The 13,754-nt window shown below is 37.0% G+C and overlaps 1 long non-coding RNA gene across 1 annotated transcript in view; it reads right to left on the bottom strand.

Annotated features, from left to right (window-relative positions):
- Positions 1-569: 569 nt before the first annotated feature.
- LOC135415267 (uncharacterized) overlaps positions 570-13,754 on the bottom strand; it is a 37,669-nt gene continuing 24,484 nt past the window's right edge. Inside the window, exons 2-4 of the long non-coding RNA XR_010431035.1 lie at positions 9,258-9,342; positions 3,488-3,691; positions 570-3,395 (exon numbers count right to left, since the gene is read on the bottom strand). This is a non-coding gene — a long non-coding RNA (uncharacterized LOC135415267). The remainder of the gene's footprint in view (positions 3,396-3,487; positions 3,692-9,257; positions 9,343-13,754) is intronic.

Raw genomic sequence — 13,754 nt, 5'->3', positions numbered from 1 at the left:
CATTGGAACTCTTTCATTGTATATGGAGGTACATTAATTCCCTATTCTTATTTTCCTTTCTTCCTCCTGCCACACAAATGAAGAGGCTAATCCTGTTTTACTCTTCCTGAATGATAGCAAAGGTGTGATTCATTTGCTCTAATTTAGTCACCATCTGCCCAAGGTCTGAGGCAGGTACCCTCAGTTTCCTTTATTATCTGTAGAGAGAAACAGCATCTCCAGAGAGCAATTTATCTTACCCTAAGAAGGGGGTGTCTAAAATAGGTCAGAAAAAAATCACACTCTGGAGATATGTATTGTATTTCCGTGAGTATTTAGGGAGCCTGAGGTGACTTGCTCAAACTTGGGCACATAACTTTTAGACATCCCACACAGAATATGCACAAGAGCTGCTAAAATGACCACATGGTAGTATAATAATTCCCACTGCAGGCTGATACCATCTAAATGGGACCGACATCTCACAGCACAGATAAAGTCTGGCGTGGACAGTCATAGTTAGCAACTGTAAATTTGATGCCTGACATTAATCAGGAGATAATAGTTAGATTGTAGCTTCGAGAGCCATCAGATGAACTCGACCCAGTCCTCATTAATCAAACATGCCTTGCTTTTATATCCCGTACTTTGGGGCCTCCATGCATGAGGCAGCGACACTAAAATGTGCAACTGGGCATCTCTTTTTCTGGAACAGCAAGTTCCTTATTTCTAATAACACTAAATTAGTTACTATTGATTCTCAAACATCCTGCTTATCCCAGCCTAATTATTAACTTTCCTGCAAGGTAGGAAGGTTGCCTATAAAGGGGAATCAATTTGAAATTTGGGGCCTCGCTAAGGAAAAAAAAAAAAAAAAAAGGATACTTAATGTTTTTCAGGGTTGTCCAGAAGCTTGATCTTTATTGGAGGTACACTTGATATAGGTAAAGATATAGGAGGATTTATTATGCCACAAAACTCTGAAACACAAGACACAGATCTCCTCAGTACGTGGATAATCATCACTGTAACCATCACTGAAATGCAATTGTCTCTCAGGGGACTGTGGTACATATTACACAGCATACTGCAACAGCACACTGCAACAGCACATAACAGTTTAGGACAAGATTTAGCTAAACATATTGAGCTGCTGACACTCCTTCCCAAGAAACTTTGATTTCTACGCTATTAGGAGAAAGGCCTCAAGTGAGAAGATAAATTAACAATGAAACTGCCAACAAATTCAAAAAAGAAAGAAAAACACTAGCTAGTGTTTCCGTATGTAAAAGCTTATTGGTACCTTCAGAAAGCTGTCTGTATCTATCCTTCCCTTGAGTTTTCCTCTCCTACAATCCTGTTGCAATCCTAATCACTTCATATTTTGAATATTACAGTTGCTTCTTTTACTGTCTTCCTAAATCCCAACTCTTCAGACTCCGGGTGTTCAAGGTACTGAAAACCAATCATATACTGCTCTGGAAAGGCCCAGCATTCTCAGCAGCACTCATTTTCTTCACTTAGAAGGCAGGACTAAGTTAATTCAATGCGATACCATCACCCTCCTCCCCAGCAAAAAATTACCCTGTTTTGAACTCATACCACTTTTTGTTCATTATTTCCTCATTTCTTAGTTTCAAATGACAGTCTTAACAGCTGTCCCTCATAACCTCATCCTTAATTTTTCATCTGAACATGAACATCACAAAAGGAAACTTTCAAGAGACCTTACCTTTCAAGAGACTTGTAAGTTGCTCCAGTTCTTGAAAATTTGACTTAATATCTTTTTTCCTTTTGAAAGAATTCCCTATTAAATATAAAAAAGCTGAAATATAAAAACATTGGCATACTCAGAAGAGCAAAGAGAGCACAGCAACTAACACTCCAGCTGCTAAGGAACTATTTAAGCCACAGCTCCCCACCTGATCCAAATTTGAGGGTTAGTCTGAAAGGGGGGGTGGGGTCGAGGTGAGAATAGGAAATATGCAAACTTAAAAAGTTGCCTTTTTAAGAAGTTTTTACTTCTCTACATTAAATGACAGAAACTGTTGAGCTCCTCTGTTGACACTCTTGTTCTTTTTTTTTATGTAATTTTTCAGTCAACAACATTTTGTGTATTGTGGTAACATGCACAACAGGGACCCTGTATAGAGACAAGCATATTCAAACTGCATATTTTTCATAGGAATTGGTATGGATCATGTTTTTTAGGCCAGCATTTTATCCAAAGAATCCCAAACATGCAGGAAACTTTCACCCAAACAACATCACCATGACACAATTCTTGTTTACTGAAACAAACACTTAACAGACAACTTGCAGTAAAATATCTGTCAGTTAAGCTCAGAATTCACAAATTCAAATGGGCATTTTTGTATAGCTATTTAGTGAGCAGTTGTACAAATGTTTCACTTGCACACCCACGTCTTAATTTACTATGTTGATTACATTTAGCTCTATAGGCACATCCTTGTCTCAGAGTCAGCAGTAGTCTCCAATTTACCTTTTAAACTAGTAAAATTGGACAGAAAAATGGTACCAACAAATGAAATGACTTCTATAGATTTACTTCTTGGGCCAATATTGGAATGGGGAATAACACCAAATTCTCCTGATCCCTGGTCTAGTGTCCTTATCACAGATCCAACTTTATTTTAAATCAAAGTTGTTGAAAAACAGAGCAGCACTGAGTCTTAAATGTGTGTGTCTCATTCAATGCAAAATCACAGTCAGATTTTGGGCTTTGCACAGCAATCATATAGCATCATACAGATGCTTCTGTGCCACAAATGTGTCGCAAATTATAATTGTGACAAGTGGGAAATGTTGATCTCTCACCTGAGTCTTAAGGAACCAAACTGAACTGAGTACAGAAGCCTAAGGGCTACAGTCTGCATCAAAGGTGTCATCCTAATTAGTGGAGTAAAAATGATTTAGATCACACCACAGAAGTACTCAAAAATCAACACTGCCCTGAATGTAAAAATGAGACCGAAACCAATAGTTTGCCTGAACTTTGTTCACAAATTCAAATTGCCAACAGCAGCAATGCCAGCTCTCACTGTTTTCTTTGGGACTGTTGTGATATTTGTTGTTCTTCTTAAAGTCCCAGCACCTGTGGTCAAGGGATTAGGTGTTGATCTCTACTTCCTTCTAAAATAAAAGTAACTTTTTCAAGTTTGAGGAAATGCTTCTAAATCTTGGCTGTGCATGGCAGGCTACAGACTAGTCCGTCCTGAGCTCCAGATAAGCCAGACACAAAGCAGTTCTGAAGCACAAAGCACACAGAAAGAGTGCTGTGTTACTAATTCCTGTGGAGGTGCATGAGCTCGAGCTGTCCACTATTTTGATTTTTGTAAAGCTACTTTCTTGTGTTCTACTGGTGTAAAGAATAGCCAGAGCAAATTCATGTTTACCTGTTCAGACAAAAAGATAGAGAAAGTGAAGGAAAAAACCTCAACCTCATGTTTTCCCCAATATTTTTTTTACAATATCATGATTTTCTTACCAGGTGAGATGCATGTGGGATGCAGGATGTCTCTGTAGCCAAAGAGGTTGTGAAAGCACACTTGGTAGTGCATAAGCCTTCCAGTGCTGTCCTTTCCATGTCCTGGTCCAGGAGGGCTGTGCAGGATACAGTTCCATTTTTGGTCTTGCAATTCCAATCCACTCTCACCTTTAGTGGAACTACAACACAGTCGCTTCTCTAAACCTAAGGAATTTTTGTGAAGAGAAAGAAAAAGATTTTAGCTATAATTTGATAGGCACTCTGAGCAGGTGCTGAACAGGCACATAAGCAATATGAATTAGAGACAAGAAACATTCTAAACATTCTAAAAATTTTTCTTTGTGAGCCATCACATGTACAAAATTTGCTGGTTTTGTTGATTTTGCAAGGGCTGCCTAGTAAAAGAGAACCTTACAGAAACCAAAGGCTGAAGATGACTAGTGGAAAGAAGAACAGTGTCTTCATACATTTTCTCTTTTGCATGGTGTTTTCCTGCAAGGACCCATCTGAATCAGAACAGCTTTATTTGTTATGCTTCTAGAGTGAAGTAATGTGAATTCTCTCCCTTACCCATGAAACACTTGTTTCTGCTGTTGTTTGAATACCTCTTTAAAACAAAATATCTAAAATATGCGAAACAGAAGTCCAGGATACAAATTCTAAATATTCGTCTGATTTTACTGCCTGTGACTTTCATTTACTCTCACAAAATCCATGTGATATCAGTGAAACGGGGCTGGGTTTCCATCTTTGTGAGCAGTTCAGCATCAATTCCTGCATGAATTGATAACATGTGTTAAATGTGATCCACTCTGCAAAGCTGATCTCCAAGTTATTCGTGTTCAAGGGACTATTATCAGGGCAGTCCTAGCTCCCAAAGTTCAAATTCCAAATTTCCCAGTGTTGTGAAGAACCATAATATTTACCATGACCTTTAAATTTCCAGTTTTCATATACATCTGCACCCTGGCACATACCTAAATATTCCAAGTACTTTATGCTTCTGATAGCTACTCGTTCTAAGTGAAATAAAGCAGGCAAAGTACAGAGTCGATTACAGAGTAGATTTTTACCTGCTGCTCTGAGGCCAGATGTGAATATAAGCAACATTGGGGAAACACATCTCTAATTTTTCTGAGCTACAAGACTAGAAATTAAATGAGAATTTCCATTCAGAGATGCAGGCTTCCTTTTAGGACATGAAGGGAACTCACATGAGGTAAGAAAAGCATATTTAGGTATTGTCTGCCATGATAATACCATGTCTTTTAGTTTTTAAAAGGAATAGAAAACTATCTGGCTTGAATTCTCAGCAAGTTGGGCTCACAAATATTACTGAAGTGTAATAGCTCCCCCTGCCAGGTTTAGATTACAAGCTACATTTCACATATGTGTACACACATACACACACTCTCCAGAAATAAATTAACACCTATGTTAGCATTTGCTGTGCTTTAGTCTTCAATAATTATTAGATCAAAAGAAAAAAAAATACTTGTGCTTGATACATAATGTGCATTAAAGTACTTTTATAAAACTTGCAAAGAAGTAGATGCTAATTGCATTCAGTGTGGGCAGGAGAAATGTAAAATTATTGCAAGTAGTAAGGCAGAAATAAACTAAGTTACAAAATTTTAATTTTGCTTTAATTTACTGTTAACTTTTCAGTCCCCCGTCAAATGAACCTATTTTTTTATCTTAGACACTCATTTTCATGAATGATAATTGTGGTCTAAAACAGTTGTCTGCTGGCAAGCTAGAACCAAACTCTTGTTGTGTTGCACCGTGTTCAGCCCGTTTTTGGTTTCAGTAAAACTGATGACAGAAGTCCAGAGCTAACAGCCTTAACCTTCAGAAACCTACACATGAGACTAATGCCAAGAAATTCTACAGGATGATTTTGAAAGTCAAGCCATTCAACTAAAATTCAATAATTTGAATTCAGGTAGAATTCAAACCAGTCATGAAGCCCCCAGGCTTAAAAACAGTTGACAACTCTTTAAACATGCAAAATTATCCTGGAGTTAGAAACTTTTGAAGACCAAATCTGTTTCTCCAAAACCATTCATTAATGCAAAATTACAAGGAACAAATTACACCACACTGTTGCACTAATACTGCAGTTTTTATTTTTCTGAGAAGTCTACCAACTTTGTTTCACTTTTACAAGAATCTTGGAAGAAAGGAAAGTAAAACCTACACACTTTATAGGTAATTGAATTAAGAAAAGCTATTCATGTGAAAGTATAGGATAATCTGACATATTTTATGTTATGTCTCTGAGAGACAGTAGGACTCCAGCAGCATAATTTGAAGCACATGAAAGTCATTATTTGGAGTAAGCTTTATGTGGATTTAAATAGTGGCAATTTCAAGCAACACAGCCTATATGGGACACAGTGGTATACAGTAAAAAAGACACTAGTTGAAACTCAAGAACATAGGATATTTTTCCAATTCTAGAACATGCATACTGGACAGTTTTACATGTCTCTGGTTAGGTTTCATCTACAGAAGAGATATAATGGTAACGACTAGGCTGAAGTCTTGAAAATCTGAGTGTGAAAGTATGTCATCATAATAATATGTCCTCATTTAAGAAAAAAAGTAATTTTGCCATCCGCTGCTTCCTCTCCCATCTCATCCCTGCCCTGGTTTATGCATTAATTTAGACCCAGAAAAATGTTTCATAATCTTGCAGTTAATTTGCAATGAGTCAGCCAGGCATCCTTCACCTTTAATGCAAATTACCAGTGTATGTGATGAATGAATTTTTTATTGCTGGCTGTTTACACTACATTCAGTTCAAAATGTTGAGAAACTATAAATTAGGTCCCATGGAAATCATGGGATTGTTTAGGAAAACATGGTTATAACGTAATAAAAAAAGGTTATTCAGCTTTTGCTTTTTCAGCTGTTACTAAGTCACTTATTTGAAATCACTCATTTTCATGATCTGGACAAGAGATAAGGTTTTCCAATGAGTTCCTCAAATCCTTAAATTCAGTGTCATATTCTGGAAGGAGCTGGACCCTGTGGTGAGGATGAAAGGGGAGAGTGTGACACAGCAGCTGTGCTGTTGGGTAGCTGTGGGAATTGAAAAGGTCCTTCCTGAAAAAAAATTTCTTCAGGAAACACCAGTTATGATTTTAAGAGGGAAGGCACTGGAAGAGCCAAGTAAAGCTGGTGGTAGAGTCTCTTTATACCTCTGTAAAACATGTTAGAGCAGTAAGGGTTTATATGGAACTAAAAGACCACTTTGATCTCCCTGTAGTGATGGAGCTGACAACAGAAGTGAACAGCTGCAGAGAGTCTATCTGTCATGATTTTAGATGCTGAGCTTTAAGAATACACAAGAGTAGATAAAATTGAGATGAAGATAAATGCGCTTATTTCCTCATGGTTATTCCATTTCACTGTCATTAGAACAGGAATTCTCAGGCACAAACAGCACTATATTCAGAAAAAGTTATTCCACAGGCACCAGTTTTTCAAGGCTGTCCATTGCTAAGCAGGGAAGACTTTAATTCTTTTTTTTTTGCCCATTCCTTTCATTTACTGCATTGGTATTAAACCACTGAACACTTGTTCTGAGGCTGTGATCAACTCCAAGCTCATATCTTGTGCTGTTGACAACTGTAGTAGTAGGAGTATGGATCTCAGAAAAAGCTGCAGTAAATTGAAGCTAAGGAATTTTGGCAGCTTGAAGTCTTGTGTCCTTTGTAAGTGAAATGTTTGTTTTGATGCCTGTTTGTACAAAAATCAAAGGGAAGGCTTCTGTTTGACATTGATCTACAAATAGGGATATATTTTGTCCATTTGATGAGAAATTTGAGAATTGAATACTTGGTTTGAGTGACACCAAACATATAAAGGAACTTGAGAGAATAAAATTTGACAGCATTCCAAACTCCCTTGATCATTGGTTAGTTTTGAACACCTTACCTTTCCCTTCTAAGGGCTGGTTTCAGGAATCTATATGGTAGGGGGGGAAATTCCATAAAAATGAAGGGAAATCACAAAATTAGGCAGGCATCAGAGAACCTTGTCTATTAGATATTTTTTCTTTCATAAAAATATTAAAAAAACAAAATAGAACAATACATGTTGATTTTTGGGAGAGAACAAGAAGCCAAGAATAGAGAAAACCATCTAAGCTTTGATGAGAGGTGGACGAAATGCATAAAAATTTTCATATTATAGTGGTCTGCTTTCATCATGAAAAGACTTCAAGTCTCTTCTGTATGGTTAAGGTGTTGAAATATAGAAAGGTGAAATGGTCAAGAGGTGAACAGGAAGAATAAATACACAGGTAAAGGACAAAGTGCTGCTGTCCACATCTAGAATAGACTGCAGTATAGTTTGATTTGAGTTTATATCTGTTACTAAGCACAGAAAATTTTGTAAATGCATAATTAGCATGTCCATTTGACAGCCTACATGATCTGCCAGTACATCTGAGGAAAAAGATCAAAGCAAAGAATTCACAGACTTGTGCATGCAACTGTGAAGTTATTGTATGACGTTTTTCAGTTTAACTACAAATTCTACTTGTATGTCAAAGTGTCGTTTACATTTTTACAGAAGTTCTTCTAAATTAACTTTCATTATTTATTAATTTAATCTGATGATGTCTTATAATTAGAACTGCTTAGAGATTGACTACAGTATGGCACTTCCCTATAATTAGAACAGCATTGTTCATGATTGTAGAAGTTTTTAATATACTCACTTATACCCCTGGTTGCTTGAGGAATGAAAAGGGTGAAAAGAGCTAAAGACACTGAAAATATGATCACATGTAAATACTCATAACCAGAATTTTCCCCCCCTAAAATCTGAAAGGAATGACAAGTTCCAGTTGAGAGAAAGAAGAAAGAAGAGAGAAGGGATAAGGGCAGAGGAATAACAGAAAAGGATAATGATCTCCAAGTTGAGAAATGGCATCTGAACTTAGGTAATGTGTTAAGTTCCATGTAAACAAACATATGGACAAATGCATTTTCATGCATAAATGTTTGCATTTGTGTTCTGCACTATGTTACTCTTTGTTTGCTGGCTTCTTACTCATCAAAAAGCCTCTGTCTCATTAAAAAATGATAACTAATAAGCACAGCAACTTATTTACCTGCAAATATTAATCTGTATCTTCAACCACTCTTCCTTTTTTTTTTTTTTTTTTTAAATAACTCTTGGTCATATCACATTTTTAAAGGATATTTATACTGCTACTTTTCCTTTGACTTAGGATTTGAACACAAAGTTTCACAAGTTTCTATTGGCATGGTTTTGGCTGTTACAATAGGCATTAAAAACATGTTACTTTAAAATTCTAATATGGAAAACAAGGCAGTTATGTTTGTTACTATCTAGGAGTTTTCCCATAATTATCACAAGTTATAAATCATTAATACATATTAACTGGATTAGGTACAAAGATGGTCAGATTGTAAGCTCTGCAAAACAAGCTGTGCATCAGAACATCATGATGTGTTTATGAACACTGTGACTTTGCACCCCTAAGAGGTAATAATGGTTACAAATGTAGGCCAAGAATAGTTTATTTTAAGTGATTTAGATGGCAAAAAGCTATTCTGACATGGAAAGAAACAGTACTAAAGTGAATGGTAGCTCAGAACTCGTTAAATTATACATACAGGTTCCTTGGAGGACTGGTTATATAGCTGTGCATTTCAATATAGGAATAATGACAAATGATCATTGCATACCATAACAATCATTGTTTTTTATTTATAGTAGTATGAATTACCTCCATTTTATTTTGGAACAACAAAGCTGGTCACTGACTTTCCACAACAGCTCTTCAGCCAAAGAGTGTCAGATGACTTCCTTGCCTTTTAAAAGGAAGAGAAATCACAGAGTAAAGGCATTGTCAAACTATAGCTTTAACCTGATTCCCTTTATTTCATATCTGACATAATGCATTGTGCACCTGAGTATTTAATGAGCCCAGCTAAGACAAAAGAAAGATGTTCTGTTCTCACTGACCTCCCTGGCTATGGCAGATCCCTGAGGTGCAAGGCAGGGGGGCAGGGAGAGCAACCGAAGTTTATCAAGAAAGCAAACATGCTGGAATGGCAAAGCAGCAAAACCTTTCACTTTCCAGATGGAGCATTGTTAATATTCTGGATTTGTGGCACTGCGTTATTTTGAAACAAATAAAACCGAGTAATAAAAAATGAAGTTCATTTGCCATATGGCTGTTTATTTCTCTGTGCTACAGCTCAGAGATAAGTAATGTATGGTTTCTCAATATGGCACATCCACACACTCTCCCCAGGTGCAGACAATATAGCACACCTAGATTAACACAAGCCAAACTCCTTTTGATTGCACTGAACATGTGGCACCGTGGCTTAAGAGATTTTCTCCTTCAGTTGAAGTAAAAGATACATTTGACAGCCAGGAGAGGGAAAAAACTGCATTTAGGACTGAAAGGAAGAGTAAAGGGAGAAGGAGCAGGTGGATGGGAAGGCACAAAAGATAACACACGTGGTTGCTTGTTCAACATTTTCTATGTGAAATTAGTGCTCAGGAATGATAGGATTCCAACAACCCAAACAAACAAAGATTTGTCTAAAGGGATAATGAAACATGATCAGCAGCATCCCTGGCTCATCACCATCAGGAGATTTGAGTGGATGCAAATTTCTGGTACTCAGAAGAGCAGAGAATGACCAGAGAATAGTAAGACTTCCATTACACCTCAGACACTTACAGCTGTGTTCAGGAAGGGAGTGTTGCCTGTGTCACATGTATTTCATGGCATTTGACAGCAGAATATAAATAGCAAAAAGAAATATAGATATAAAATATAAAAAAAAATAATCTAGGTAATGTTAAATCAATCTCCAGAGCTTTCCTATTTAGCATGGAGCAGCCACAGTCTGTTGGCCTTCCTTGTCCTCTTCTATCTTATCTCAGCAGGTGTGCCATGAGCTTTTTTTAAAAAGTAAAAATTAAAGAGTCTTGCTAAAGGTCTTAATATCATGAGTTACTCAATTTTTCTAAATTTGTTAAAGCAATCCTACCAAAGAAATGTCAGTCCTGACACAGCTACCAACAGTTCACAAGTTTGGAGCATCTGGGTCTATGTGTACATTGTAGGAGATCACAGGTGTGAGTTCTTGTATACTCTCACACAAGGATAAAAGCAGGGTTTAGGATGCCAGAATGACAGGATTTGTTGTTTTTTCCTTGGACAGTTCAGATCTGTGACAGGTAACTTGGAGCAGCTACTCAACTCCTTTGATTTTCTTTAGTTCTGATGTGAGATTTTCTGTCCTATTTCTAGGACATGACTGAATTTTGGAGTAGGAACACTACACCACTGCAGGTGGGCACAGAAGCACACTGGGGAATAGTCCCACTTCTGTCTCATAGCTCAGTGGTCTAAAACTGTGGCAACAGTGAGTTGATGGCTGAGACTTACCTTGTGCTGACCATAAAATGCTCATGCAAAAAAAAAAAAAAAGTACTGAGGAGTTGACTCCCAAAGCAATTATTCCTACACTTTTTCAGGACTGTTCATTTAGCACAGTCATTTAAGAAAACCCATGACTACGTATCATTTGAATGACTTTACAACCAATGAAATCCCAAACAAAGGCCTATAAAAGGAAATAAGGATATGGTGCCCACAGAAAATCAAAACTATCTTAATTTTTTTTTTTAATTGAGATGAGATCTTTTTTTTTTTTTAAATGAGACTGAGAACCTCAGAGATCCTGCAGGTTTTGCTGTGAAGAAATATCTGAGTAAGCATCAAGACTAACTTAAGAGGCAAAAGCATTGTAGATCATCCATTTAAATTCGGAATAAACAGGCAAAACATATCTCCTGGTATCTCCCTAGCTATTCTGGTGATAGGAACCTTGGTGCAAAGCACTTTCACACACACTTAATTGTAAACCCAGCAGTAATCCTGATTGAATCAAGTCATCTACCTTTGTGCTTAAAGTAAAGCATGTGCTTAAGTACCTTTTTGTATAGGGGCCTTAATTACATTATGTGTGTGAGAGAATGTGATAATTTTAGTTGGCTTTCCCAAGAGAGCCTTTAGTTAATAAAATAACTAGGTTTAATACTCCACAGAGTCGTATGGGAACAGAACTGTGCTCCTCCTCCTGTAGCCCAGCACAGGGTAGACTGTAATTTAATTGTTGGAAGCACAGAAAGTGCTGAAATGCTGTATGTCTTAATATTGTACTGCAAGAGCATGTTTGTTTCTATTATGGAATACCTTGGGAAAACCACTGTGCAATACTACCACTAGTTATTCATAATAGCTTTTGAATTTACTGATGTTCAGTACCAGACTTTAGCTGTTTTACTGGATCAGATAAAGCAGGAAAAGGTTCAATTAACAGGGATTTTTTTGAAAAGAAAGAATGAACATAAAGCAAAAAACAAAACTCATCTTTCCCACCAGAATCACCTGCTCCAGTGAGGAAAATTCAGTATAATAAAGTAGACTAAAATAAAAGTAGGGCAGATCTGTTTGCAAATAATTTCTTCAAAACCCCTTAATATGAGTATCCTGTGTTATCCATTTCTGTTTGCAAGTCAGTGTGTAAACTCAGCCTGTGAAAGTCATGGCTGTGAGAGACAATGGTGAGCAGAGGAAGAACTGGTAAACTCATTGTAAATCATCAGACATCATTTTTCCCCTTGGCAAAATTGTTCAGGTATTGAGGTGTCCATTTCAACCTTCAATCCTCCACAACTTGTCACCAAAATGTTTCCTACAGAATCAGCTGCTCCCAAAGGTGATTTTAATACTTCAAAGTAGTATTGGCTGGGCAACTGCAGGCAGGTGGAACCCAAGAACCAGGTTTCTACCTGAACCTTAACACTGCAAAATTTACAGTGACAGCTATGGAGTCTGGTGGAGATTTTTCCAATTTTGTGGGTCTATTTCAAGTGGTTGTATGTGTATAACATGAGTCTTTGTATAACACAGAGCTTCTTAAGAGTAATTTCCCATAATTGTTACTGACAATATGCCACAGACTTCAGAAGGTGCAAACTCCAGTAAGTGTTTTGAAATAACTGAAACAAAGCTGATTCATATCAGGTGAGCATCTGACCTTCATTTTTCTTCACTGTATTTGTTTGCACCAGCAAGGTTGTTTTTGCCTAAATGGAAAAGGCAACAATTCCTACTACTTGATTTATACATACTGTGTTTTTATGTCATAGACAGGTTTCATGCTATATTGGTTTGACAGCATCACAGTGTGCTTTTGCTTAAAAAATAGTCCTCAGCTGGAAAAAAAAAAAAAAAAGAACCAAAATATTTTGAATTATCATTAGAAAAATACTAAAATAAAAATAAAATGAAAACAAATAATTAAGCAGGCAACATTATAATTTTTTACAGATTTTTTTTTTAGATGGAGAAATGATCTTTCATCTCGAGATAGAGAATGATATTTTAGCATGCTGCTGTAATTTAGGATATGTTGCAATCTAGCAGTAAATTTTACAAAGCTAAAGATTAAAAAAAAATTATCCATTAGAAGTGTTAGCTATAATAGTGCCTTCTGAGAATTTTCTAGTCAGTTCTCTATGGGTTTGATAGGTAAAAGGGATTTGTTCAGCTAGCTACTACCTCACACACCCACCTGGAGCAGTTTAGCTCCTTGTGGTCAAACATTAGATGCCACTTTTTGGCCATCAACCTGCCTGTAGTTCTACAGGGGCAGATATTCCACTGATTTCCTATTGCAGTGATTCTTTTGCACCAGTTCATTCTTCTCAGTGAAGGGGGAATGAATTAACAGCAGTGACATATTTGCATGGGTTTCCACACAAAACCTGGTGACTGTGGGTCCCCACAGGTGTTCAGTGTGAATGAAGGTCTGGGCTGCAGTCCCTTCCTGGACTGCAGACCAACAGAGAAATTACTATTTTAATAGCTACATGTTCAGAAGTGTCCTCCCAAAAATGTGGGCAAACAAAGCTGACTGTTTCTCCAGCATGGTGTTAATAGTTGTGCAGGTGTACAAGCCCTAACACGTGATTTTAGGGGAGAGGTTTGATAAAAATGAGCCTTGGTGTTAGTCAGGAAATTGCAGTTAAAAAAGTGATTTTCAATAATGTTACTATTTACAGGCTTAACCTTGCTTCCATCTGAGTCAGCAACAGACATCCAATGATTTCAATCCTGGAGGCTAAAGCACTCAATACCTTTCAAACTATAAGGTCAGAACACAAATTCTTGATGTATAGACCCCCAGCTGGC

This window comes from Pseudopipra pipra, chromosome 5 (genome assembly GCF_036250125.1).
Source record: "Pseudopipra pipra isolate bDixPip1 chromosome 5, bDixPip1.hap1, whole genome shotgun sequence".
Classification (NCBI taxonomy): domain Eukaryota; kingdom Metazoa; phylum Chordata; class Aves; order Passeriformes; family Pipridae; genus Pseudopipra; species Pseudopipra pipra.
Note: the sequence above shows the minus strand (reverse complement) of the source record. Positions and strands in the feature narration are given on the sequence as shown.